This window comes from Panthera tigris, chromosome C2, assembly GCF_018350195.1.
Source record: "Panthera tigris isolate Pti1 chromosome C2, P.tigris_Pti1_mat1.1, whole genome shotgun sequence".
Taxonomy (NCBI): domain Eukaryota; kingdom Metazoa; phylum Chordata; class Mammalia; order Carnivora; family Felidae; genus Panthera; species Panthera tigris.
In genome coordinates this window covers 63,132,143-63,142,592 of record NC_056668.1, presented here as the reverse complement: position 1 = coordinate 63,142,592, position 10,450 = coordinate 63,132,143, and the positions used below count along the sequence as shown (strand labels likewise).

The window sequence follows — 10,450 nt, the reverse complement described above, 5'->3', positions numbered from 1 at the left end:
GGAAGCAATCTATAGAAGTTAGTTATTTTAGTACTATTGTTGAATTCAAACATGAGAGAAGACAGGTTTCTCAAGAATACTTCAGAAAGGAGTAATACATATAAATTAGAAGCTTTCAGAGGTGAGGTATATCCTTATACGGTGAAGAGACTGCATAGGATATGGGTCCACACTATTTAGTTGAAAAATATAATTAGCTGGGATCAAGGTAAAAAGAGATTTCAGGAATGAAACTGATCTTCCGGGAACTTGGCCAGTGAGCTTTGAGGTTTATTAAATATTCCACTAACATAACAGTCCTTGCCTTTGCATCTGGCAGGATTTACCATGTAGGCCAGATCTTTTATTCTGAACCTGGACAGCCAGAGGAGAGAAACAGCACGGCAGAAGGCTGAGGAACAGTGATCCTGAAGTCTCATGGTGAGCCAACAGAGAAGGCAGAAAAAAGAAAAGCATTAGTACAATATCATTTATTTATAATGTAAGTTTTGAGAAACTTCACACAATTTATATTGGGAGACAAATACCTCACCCTCTGACTTTTCCTTCTTCACTGCCATCCTTGCTCCCTGAACTCTGATTGTTTCCTCAGAAGACAGCTGGTTTGACCAGCTTTTCTGATGTTTTCTTTTGAAAATAATAAAAAACATAAAAGGTACTCTCCCACGGAGATGTAAACGTATGTCACACATGTCTCCCTGTTTCTGTGCTGTGTAAATGGTGGTCCTCATGAGGTGGACATGAGGAGCAGTCTGCCTTGTGATGGTCCAGGGAGAGACCCTGCCCTCACGTCTTCTCCCCAATCCAGCCAGCCCAGCTTAGAAACCTCCTCTCAGTGGCCTCATCCTCAGTCATAACATAGCTGCCTTGTGACCTTTCCAAGACCCACGGTTCATCCTTACTCTGCAGCAGCTGTAGTGTTCTAGAAACCTCACAGTTCTACCTACAGTATTTCTTGTTGTTCCATAAGGTGACCACACACAAATTTGTCTCTGAGATGCTCTAAATCTTGCCAAAACAATCCGGTCTTGATTCTCTCCTGACAGGCCCATAGCCTTGCTAGTATAGATTAAAATCCTGGACTGTCAGAACCCAAAGGATGTCTTGACTCATCTTGTCTACCAGCTCTAATTTTTAGCTGAGGCCACAGGTGCCCACATCACTGTTAGTGGATGAGCCCAAACCAGAATGCAGACAAGCTAAAGCTGATGGACTATTGCTTCCTTGTGTCACATGACATGGCTCCAGGTTAACTAGGATTTGCGTGCGCAGTAATGACATATTTTGCTGTCTGAAGTATTTCACTTTTCATTCCACATAACCACTGATTTTTTTTTTAAGTCTTTCTCTCCTCAGTATACCTGTAGGTAGACAAGATGGGTGGCAGTTTACATGGTATAAGTCCAAGAAATTCCAAGAAATTCCTATTGACTATATTTCCAGGGACTGGTTAATTTTTGGGATTCAAAAAAATCAATCTTTCTAAACTTAAGAATTTATATCTGCAGAAAATATTATGGAATATTTTAAGGATTTATAATCAGAAAAATAATAGAATAACATAGGTATTAAGTACTTTTTATTGAATAATTTTAGAGATGCCTGGGTGGCTCGGTTGGTTAAGTATCTGACTTTGACTCAGGTCGTGATCTCAGAGTTCATGGATTCAATCCCCACATCGGGTTCTGTGCTGACAGCTCAGAGCCTGGAGCTGCTTCTGATTCTGTGTCTCCCTCTCTCTCTTGCCCCTCTCCCGCTTGCACTCTGTCTTTCTCTCTCCAAAAATAAATAAAAATTAAAAAAAAAGAAATAAAGAATTTTAAATGTATAAGTAATATTTAAAAACAGAATAATTAAAAAAATAATAGCTTCAAGAGGTGATTTGCATCACATATTTTATTTATAGGAATAACTGTAAAGATGTTTAAATTGAGATTCCTTTTTCTTGGTTGTGGTCTATTAATCATTATTCCTGGTGGTAGGGCCCTGTAATATGCATTGTAAGTAACTTAGAGTTGTTTCTGCTACATCAGAATCTCACTTTGATGAAATGTTGTTTGACGATTTGTTTTCCCAATGGCAAAGACTTTCAAATAACACTAAATTCATATTCAACCATACTTGCATAAGTTATCAATAACTATTGAAGATTTTTCTTTTTAAAAATTCTAAGAATACTACCAAAATTCCTACTTGAAGCCCCTTCCAAAAAAGGTTGTCGGTCAAAGAGTAGAGTTTAAGATGGAAGAGTTGGGGCTCCAACTATGACAAGTCAGTTGCCCCTGGAGTCTCAGATGTTGGCTGTGGAAGAGATGATATGAACTAGGACTGGGGCAGTAGGACAATGGGGAATGAGAGACTTGCCCCCTTAGTCTAGTGTTCTCCCCCTAAGGGTCGGGCTCTTGAATTGGCCAGCAGGTGTTTATCTGCATAATTCTCTCTTGTCCTGCTGCTGCTGTGCAGAGGTCTGGACATCTGGGGGAGGCAAGACACAGGGCTGTGTTGTACTCATCCTGTTAGTGGTCAGCTCCAGCAGTGCTGGATCCTAAGTGTTTGCACCCCAGTGCGGGCCACTCTGAGTATGATGCAGTTCATATATTCAATTTTAAATTTCTCTGGTAGCCACCTTTCTAAAAAGGGAAAAATAAATAGGTAAAATTAATTTTATTACATATTTTATTTGAATATTTATAGAAACTATTACCATTTCAACATGCAGTCAGTACAAAAATAACGAGATATTTCACATGTTTTCCATAGCAAGTCCTCAAAACCCACTTTTACACTCACAGTTACACTTACAGTTTTACACTTAGAAAACCCCATTTTGGACTTACAGTACAACTCAGTTTGGTTTAGCTATATTTCAAGTGCTAAATGGCAACATTTGGCCAGTAGCTACTATATTGGATAGTGAAGTTCCCAAAGATTACAAATTGTTTTTAATAATTCTTTTAGAATCAATTGAATAAACATTGGTATCATATGTAACTTTTGGGCATTGTGAAATATATGGTTTATTAATCACTAATATATGAAATGCTTTGCCAAAATACTGAAATTATTGGTGGTGGTTCCCAATTTTGTTTTCATTTTATTTGCATGGACTTGTTGAAAATATATGCTAATGGGCTAAGAAAGAAGGGAAGGAGAAAGGAAGGAAAGAAGAAGGAAAGGGAAATAATTTACAATTGTTCTGAAAGGTCAAAGGGGAATTCTCACTTCAGGTCTGATAGCTACGAGTCAAGAAGCCCCTGTCAGGTTCAGTAGTTCTTTTTGAAAATCTTTGGTGCCTTTACTTATTCAAAAGCATCAGAATCCCATGGGAATTGGTTGAAAAAAAAAATTACAGTGGAGTCTGAACAGAACAGCAAGCTGCTGTTTCCAAGAGAGGGTGCTGAGATAGGAAGGAAGGGCTATTTCTATAGATCAAATTGCTAGAGAGCTAATCAGACTTTCCACAGTCAGTGACAATGGGCAATTTATTCTGATGCTTCTCAGCTCATGGGAACCAGCAGGGTGTGACAAGAATGGTTTGCCTCAGACATACGCATCATAGTTTCCTTTAGGATTTTTAAAATAATCATAATATTTATTTCCACAGAAAAGGGCAACCTCAAATAGTTTGGAACATTGGCCTGGATGCATACTACCACCAGTTGGGTTCTTCACTGGACTGGTGTTAAGAAAACGATAAAAAGTCACTCCAAATCTCCTCTTGGTTGTTGTTCTAACAAAAGTGGCTTGCCAGGATTATTTCTGTGGAGGAAAAATATTTTTTAATTTTCTCTTTATAATTGTGGGAAAGGAAGGGACTGGAAATACAATGAGTAAATACAGTATTTAGACACTCCCAGAGTGCTTTAGCTGTTCTTCATTGTTGTGTCACATCTTAGAGGCAAGTGGGTCTCCAAGAAATCAGACTCTAAACCATTAGTTGTGTTACAAATTAAAACCATCATGTTAATTGAGCTGATTAGAAGTTCATTACAACCTAGAGAGTGCAGTTTGTTTCACTTGGGTCCATTACCTCTTATTAAAGGTTATTAGCAGGACCCCCAACAAAACGAGTACCATAAAACTCTCTCCTTCATATGCAAAGGTTTTGGTAGTAAAGAAATCCATCTCTTCTAGGAAGGTTTCCTAGATCATTCCCATCCCCTTCAACTGCGTTATTTTTTTCTTCTCTGATTCTCCAGTGTTAATTCCATCCGGAATACATTACTTTGTGATGGTCAGTGCCTGCCTTTGCACTATCCTAAACCATAAAAACAACAATAAAATAAACACCATAAGACAACATTAACAACAATGTAATAGACTGTATAGATTCTTCTAGTAGATGTGGAGGGTAAATAAATATTTCTATTTATGAATAACTTTAATATATATTATATACCAGACATGATGCTAGGCACCAGAAGTCAACATTGAATATAACAAGTATGACATCTTCCCTCAAGGGGCTTACCATCTAGTAGGAGAGACAAGCATTAAACATAATGCTACAAAAATATTCGTTTTAACTATGAAAAATTCTACAAAGAAAATCATATCAAAGTTTATATATCAAGTTTCCAATATATAAATCACCCCCCAAAACATATGAGAAAATGTACCAATTTATCAATAAACCAAATGGAAATTAGGTAATGAGATTAAATATCATTTTCACCTATTACATTGGAAATAAATGAATACTCTTGAGATTTTTCCATCATATATTTTGGGAGGCATTGTCAACTTTACAAACCCCATTGGCAAGCAATTTCCCAATATATGTAGAATATCGTAAAGATATGCAACTTCTCTGGCAACACACTTCCAAGATTTTATTCCGAAAGAATAAGTCTAACTATGGAGGAGAAAATACAGACATGAAACTATTCACCAGTTTTATCTTGGTTGAAGATTAGAAATGCTCTAAGTGTCAAAAATGGGTGAATGGCTGAGCAAATATGGAAAATAGGAATTATAAGGGCACAAGGTAGAGTCAGGCAGTTCCAGTTCAAATCCTACCTCTATTTTTAAAAGTTTCCTTTTCTTAAAAAAAAAAAAAAATCCTTGTCTATAAAGTGGAGATAATTTGTAAAGTACTTACAAAAAAAAAGTGATACATTTAAAAAGGTAAAAAAAAAAAAAAAAAAAAGTTTCCTCCCCCTGCCCCAAACTAAAATCTGCTCTTTCAGGGCAACCACAAGATACTGGGTTTTATTTTCCCTCGGGACATCTAAAGCAGAGAAGTTAGGGACCAGTATTACCTGGAGTCTCTCTGAGTTCGTTTCTGGTTTTGGTTTATTTTGTTCCATGTAAAGCAGATATTTCTTAAATACATGTTAGCATAAAGTATATACTATAGTAGGTACACATGGAAAATGCCATCCCTGCTGAGAGCTCCCCCTGCATTTTCCACAGAAAGCACTGTGCGCACCGACATTTAGGTGAGAGGCGGCTGAAATCTGGTAACATTGGAAATCCTTTTCTTGTCTTTGCCCCTATGAGATGGTCATCTTCATGGAGGAGCAAACCCTGGAAGGGAGCTTAGCACTTTATATACAGATTTGACTCTTCCGCACCTTCTTTGCTGTGTTCTTTCATCCAATATTTTGCAATCCTAGCTGGGCATCAAGATAACTTGGAGAAATTTGTATATACCTGCCTCCCTTGGTCCTACCCCTAAGCCTGCAGAGATTCTGGTTTCATTGGTCTGACATAGGATCTGGCCATTAGACTTTTTTAAGAAGCTTCCCGAGTGGGGCACCTGGGTGGCTCAGTCGGTTAAGCGTCTGACTTCACCTCAGGTCATGATCTCACGGTCTGTGAGTCTGTGAGTTCGAGCCCCGCGTCGGGCTCTGGGCTGACGGCTCAGAGCCTGGAGCCTGCTTCCGATTCTGTGTCTCCCTCTCTCTCTGCCCCTCTCCCTTTCATGCTCTGTCTCTCTCTGTCTCAAATATAAATAAACGTTAAAAAAAAAAAAAAAAGCTTCCCAAGTGATTCTAACTGCAACCACATGGCAGAGTTACCTTTGCTCTAAGACTCCTGAGAAAAGGGACAATAAAAGTATTTTTTTTCAATACAGAATGTCAAAAATATTGTATGGCTCCTTTCCTCCTGTTGTTCCTAACTAAGGGAGTAAAAGACAGGCAGTAATTAGCTTGTTTCTACATTTCTGCTCACCCGGGCTCTCTAGACTCAGAAGATTCATGACAGACTTTTTTTCTCTTTTGAAGTATCATGCATCAGTTTTCTGTTCCCATCTCAATGAGATAAATTCTGCAATCCATGGCACACTTTCCCCATTCTTGTCAGATATTTTAGCCTGCAACGTTTTCTTTTGTTCTTCTGTCTTCACAGGCATTTCGGCATTAGCTCATCATCTTCTGGAAGGAAGTGAAAATGTTTTGAATTCTAATTCCCTCCCAGATATGAGATGCTGTCATTAAATGCTGCAAACCATTTTCCAGAATTTATGATAATTTATCCACAGGTCCTTTGCTTATTTGTAGATAAAAGATAGTTGATGTTTCTAATATTTTGAGCATACTTTTTCAGCCATTTAGCACGCTGATTAAACAAGCCAGTTATATCTGACTGGCTCTTAGAATATTTTTTGCTGCTTTATACAGAACAGATTTTATTCTCATAGGGCCAGAACACAGTAAAAAAAAAAAGAATCTTTTTTATTGTCCTAGAGCAGGAAAAGTTTCTCCCCACTTGGAAAAGTCATTCAGTCAAATATCCAGGGAAGGCCGCAATATGATGAGCCCTGTTCTAAATGCTGTGGATACAATTAAAAAAAATATATATATATATGTATATGTATAGAAGAAAAACATCTACTTTTTAATGGCACTTAGGGTTTAGTGATTTATTTCATTAGGTTAAATTCCAAGAAGGGATACTATAAAATAATAGAGTATAAATAGTTAAACCTATTTCCACTAGCTATATATATGTGATAAAACAAATAAAATTGATTTTAGAGTGTAGGTTGTAGGTATTAGGTATTCATTATATAAAGCTTTCAACTTTTCTGAATGTTTTAAAAGATAATAATACAGTGTTCAAAAATATTTTTAGGAAAAGAATGTATCAGAACAGAAATTATTATTTAAACTAAACAAAATTTAGAGGCAGATTTTGTTCTGGGAACACTTGTCTAGCTAATGTAGTAAATGGTTTATTTCCAAAATACACAGTGTGACTAAAAATCACTGAAAACAAATATTGGTGCTGCATTGGAAAAAGGAGCAGAGGCAATATGCAGAAAACTACAATAGACACTGACTACAGTGTCATGAAATGACAGGAGCGAACTCAATAGTAATCAGAGATAGCAAATTTCAAAGGAATTTCCTTAGGGCTTATTCATAAGGCAAATTTTTATTCTTTTAAAAGTTTATTTATTTTGAGAGAGAGAGAATGAACATGAGTGTGGGAGGGGCAGAGAGAAAGGGCCAGATAAATCCCAAGCAGGCTCCAGGCTGTCAGCAGAGAGCCTGATGTGGGGCTCGAACATAAAAATGGTGAGATAGTGACCTGAGCTGAAGTCAAGAGTCTGATGCTTGACCTACTGAGCCACCCAGGTACCCCTTTCAGGCAAAGTTTTAACTAAATAATAATTAAGACTTTGGTGTTGTATACACCAAGATTCCTTCTTAGGTAGGAGGGAGGGTGATGAAGTTTAAATTGGCAACATTTCTGAAAAGTAGTAGGGGGCAATATAGATCATGAGATTTGAAAACCTTCCTTCCCTTGACCCACTAATCTCACTCCTAGAAATGACTTCTAACAAAATAATTAAAGATGCAATCAGAGATCTGTGTACAAAATACTCGTTTAAAAACTTCTTATAATAGCCAAACAAGAAACCAAATATCCAATAATAGAGTATTCAAATGGATATTGGAACTATTATAGTAAGACATATTACACAGTTATTAACCATCATATTTTAAGAGAATATTTGAACAAATGTGAAAATGTGCGTGATATAGTAAGTGAACACTATAATGATCATACTAATTAAAAAAAAAAGAAAACAGTGTGTAGTTCTAGGAAAAATGGAAATACATACTTAAAAGCAGCAATAGTTACTTTGGATGGTTTTAAATTTAGACTTCATACATTTTTTTTCTCTCAGTGAGCATTCAGTATGGTTATTATCTGCTGCAGAGAGAAAGCATAGAAATCCCAGATCTTTAATGCAGACCCAACCCACAGAAGTGGTTGGGCAGCCTCCTGAAGAGGAAGGGTCTTCTCTCTGCTGATATAGACAGGAATCATGATCTCAGCAGGGGCTCTGGAACCCCATCCCGTGCACCTTCCATGTTTTCGTCATTTTGCTGGAATTCTAGAATCATAGGTAAATAATGCTCTGTTGGATCACCCTGTGTTCTGCTACATATATTAGCTTGCACGTTAGGTATTGTGATCATCCCTCCACTTTTTTGTTTTTTTAAAAGAGGAAGTTGATTCTTCTTGAGATTGGGTAACTTTCCCATGCCCATCAGTCCACAAATGTCACAGTGAGGGCTGGCTACTACAAATTCGGCTGATTTTACACTGTACCAGGTTAGCTGCATGGCTATTATCTCAGGGAGATATAATTTAGCAAATGAATGTATTATTCCTTAGTTTACATTTCTCAAACTAGGAAGGTTTTAAATAATGAAAGTAATTATAATTAAAGTAAAATGTTGAGAAAATAATTATTGTCTTACATTATTCTGTAAAAAAAAATGTACTTGTATCTATTTAAGAAAGCACTGCTAATAGTTTAGAAGAAATTTCTCTGCCTCAGATTATGGTTGAAATTATCTGATGGCGCAAGGATAGGGATGCAAATGGCTTATGAAAAATACCTATTGTCAGCCCACTGCTCCTGAGATTCTCCTTCCTTTGGAAGGCCTGACAGAGCTCTGGAATGCGTAATTTTTATAAGGGCTTCAAATGATTATTCCACATAGGCATCTTAGGGAAGACATGTCTCTAGGCCAACAGAGTTCAGTTAGAGTGTGCACTTGTATTTCCTGGTAGCTTAAAAAGTAAATCTGGTTTGGGGTGCTTTGGTAGCTCAGTCAGTTAAGTGTCCAGCTCTTGGTTTTGGCTCAGGCCGTGATCTCATGGTTTGTGAGTTTGAGCTCTGCCTCAGGCTCTATGCTGACCGTGTGGAGCCTGCTTGGAATTCTCTCTCTGCCTCTCTCTGCCCCTCCCGTGCTTGCTCTCATGCTCTCTCTCTCTCTCCCTCTCTCTCTCTCTCAAAATAAATAAATTAAAACAAAAAAGTAAATCTGGTTTAGCATGTCTAGGGTGCAGCCCAGAAGTCTGCGTATTAAACATGTCCTTCAGATAATCCGTTGTGATTGGTATATAGAACCCTCTTTGACAAACCTGCTTTATTTTGATTTTTGTAAAGTGTCTACTGTAGATGGCCCCTTGCATCCAAGAGGGCATAAGAGGAAATAAAATAACAGTAATATTTATAAAAATGAACAAAACAGAAAATGTGGAAATGTAACTTCTACAAGAAGAACATGAATAGCAGGAGGCATCTCTGAAGAGGATACACCATTAGGCTCTGATTATTTAAGAACACATGTGGGTAGTGGGAGAGATACAAGGCTTCCAGATTGAGGGGATCAGAAAGATGAACAGAAATAGAAAGGAGCACTGCATTAGAATCGGGGAATGAAAAATATACTTGGAGAGGAGCATGGCCCCTGATGATAATGTGGTCTCTGAGCTTCTCAGCTTTAAACCTTGAAGGGACAAGCAGTGGGGAGTCACCGACGGGTCATGATGGATGGTGCCCTCCCATGATATATTGCAATATATACATTGACCTTTCAAAGGTTTAGAAACCTTTTAAATTAGGGTTGACATATACTAGATAGACTGGTTGTTGAGCATTTGTCCGCCCCAACTTCTAACAGCCCAGTTGATGGATTAGAGCTTTGCCTTGCCTTTCCAAACTGCTGCCCTCAACATCAGGCTCTTAATCATCTATGAAGGAACAAAAGAGAAAGTTCAGTTTACACATTTCTTGGAATATAAACTAAAATGCAGATTTCAGAACCTATGCCAGACCTATAGATTTTTTCGGGAATCTTAAGATAATGTCTCCAGACACATCTTGTGCACCCTGGATATGAATGTTGACTTGTAGACTGAGGTTATATGTTAAAACATGAATTTCTCTCCCAACTACACATACACACATGCAGGCAAACACACATTCATACGCCACGTTCTAAATCAGCCCTTTGGGTCACTACAATGAGGAACTGCTTCAAGGACCTTCTCAGTTCATTATGATGTTTTCCTGCTTCAGAATATTCCAGGGTATTTTGGTATGAGAGAAATTCTCTAAGCCTTTGTGTGCCTGTCTGACCCATCCTTGGGTTCATTTGCTCAACATCTTTTAAGACTGTAACTCTGAAGGAACATC

General features: G+C 37.7%; 1 long non-coding RNA gene across 1 annotated transcript; it reads right to left on the bottom strand.

Annotated features, from left to right (window-relative positions):
- Positions 1–1,900: 1,900 nt before the first annotated feature.
- LOC122230524 lies at positions 1,901–8,310 on the bottom strand. The gene is made up of 4 exons (XR_006207512.1): positions 8,078–8,310; positions 6,178–6,380; positions 3,616–3,759; positions 1,901–2,630 (listed from the first exon to the last, which is right to left on the bottom strand). It is a non-coding gene; the product is annotated as an uncharacterized LOC122230524 (long non-coding RNA).
- Positions 8,311–10,450: the final 2,140 nt, after the last annotated feature.